This window comes from Meleagris gallopavo, chromosome 1 (genome assembly GCF_000146605.3).
Source record: "Meleagris gallopavo isolate NT-WF06-2002-E0010 breed Aviagen turkey brand Nicholas breeding stock chromosome 1, Turkey_5.1, whole genome shotgun sequence".
NCBI classification, from domain to species: Eukaryota; Metazoa; Chordata; class Aves; order Galliformes; family Phasianidae; genus Meleagris; species Meleagris gallopavo.
The window spans coordinates 63791622-63793557 of record NC_015011.2 but is presented as its reverse complement, the minus strand read 5'-3'; the positions used below and the strand labels follow the sequence as shown (position 1 = coordinate 63793557).

The window sequence follows — 1936 nt, the reverse complement described above, 5'->3', positions numbered from 1 at the left end:
TGTGGGGGGGGTGATTGTTTTGTATTATGAGTTGGGTTTTTTTGACTAGCGTAGCACAGTCTACCTTTCTTTCCAAATTCATTATGATGCCTATGCATCAGTGTTGGAATCATTTATTCTTCGGCAGTTCCTCCTGTCGGTGAGAAAGCCAGGCTGATCTTAAGGAATTTCCTCTGAAGTAACTTCTTTTCCTCTCTTCTCCCCAATACTGTCTTTTTCCTTAACAGTTTGCCTAGTCAAAAAAATTTCCTGAAGTCCAGGTGAGGTTCTTTTCTCTGCCATTTGCTTAATGCTCTTAACTTCTGTAAAAATTAACAGATCCTAAAAACAAGCATCTTTTAGAAAGTGGTTTAAACTTAGAATTTCTTGCAATGTTTATGGTTTGATCTTACCTACTCATCAGACCACATAAATCTTTTTGTTATTCAGTTTTGTTTCTCTCTTGTTTTTGTCTTTAAAGATTCCTAACATTGCAAAGAAGCTTGAAGATTTTAAGAAAGACGTGGAAGCTAAGAAGAAACCTCCCAGTGACAAGTCCTAACGGAGCAGTATTACCTAGATCACTTCTGTGCATGCATCAAGGATGGAATTTACCCTTCTTTTGACAAAGATCAAGTAGAGATTTGGCATGGGAGGTTCCTCCACTTTTAGTCTCCTAGAGCCAGAATGTCCTTGTTTTGAAAAAGCAACCATGAACTTTTCCTGGGACTGATTTTCAAGGGTTTCAGAATTCTGGATTTGCAACTGATAATGTGACTGGATAAGATCATTTGTATTTTTTGTTATTGCTTTTCCTAGTATTTTGTAACCCATTTTTACCTGATCCAACTGGAAAATAGTGTTAGTCCTGTTATTATGTATACCTCACTCTTTGTAATACTCTAGAACCTAGAACATCGAAAAAAGAAATTAAATGCATCAAGAAGTAACTTTCAGGATTTCTTGTAATTTGTTGTGAGTGTTTTTTAAGATCTGCATTCCCTTACTGGAGATGGGAACTTCCTGGGATTCTGAAATGGGAAACATGACAGTAAAGTACATTTGTCAAGCTACAAGCCTGGAGGGAGGGAGAAGTTCCCATTTTTTCCATTATCTTAAATGATCACTGCCACCAGTGTAACATTTATACAAATATGGAGAAGGCTCTGGGGAGACCTCATTGTGGCCTTCCAGTACTGGAAGGGAGCATATAAACAGGAGGGGTAATGGCTGTTTACGTAGGTTGATAGTGATAGGACAAGGGGGAATGGTTTTAAACTAAGACAGGGGAGATTTAGGTTAGATATTACGAGGAAATTTTTCACGGAAAGGATGTTGACACACTGGAACAGGTTGCCCAAGGAGGTTGTGGATGCCCCATCCCTGGAGGCATTCAAGGCCAGGCTGGATGTGGCTCTGGGCAGCCTGGTCTGGTGATTGGCAACTCTACCCATAGTAGGGGAGTTGGAAGTAGACGATCTTTGAGGTCCTTTCAACCCAGGCCATTCTGTGATTCCAGAAGGCATAAAATGTTGCCAACTTTAAGCCACATTTCATTGTTTGTTTATTCTACCATTGCCTGTCTCTATTTTCTATTTTATTTTATTTTATTTTTTTAAACCTGAGGATGTCTTTGGAATGATGGGTAGAATGGGAAAGGGAATCATGGTAACCAAGGCATGTGGTAACATAACTGTTCTCGCTTGGAGCCAAGAGTTGGTTTCAGTGATCCTTGTGGATCCCTTCCAACTCAGAATATTCTGTGATTCTGCTTTTGTCAAATGTATTTTATATTCTCCATCACTTCCTCAGTGTTCTGCGTGGTCTTCAGCCCATTGGCTTTTTGTTTAGCTCAATTGTCTACCATGTATTTTCTTAGGATTGGAACCACTTCTCTGCTGTACCTCTTATTGTCAGTCTGATATGTTCCTCATCACTTTTTTCTAGCTGCTAAGAT

At 39.4% G+C, this 1936-nt stretch overlaps 1 long non-coding RNA gene across 1 annotated transcript; it reads left to right on the top strand.

The window, feature by feature from the left end:
- Positions 1 to 26: 26 nt before the first annotated feature.
- LOC100538971 lies at positions 27 to 938 on the top strand. The gene is made up of 2 exons (XR_794328.3): positions 27 to 260; positions 461 to 938. It is a non-coding gene; the product is annotated as an uncharacterized LOC100538971 (long non-coding RNA).
- Positions 939 to 1936: the final 998 nt, after the last annotated feature.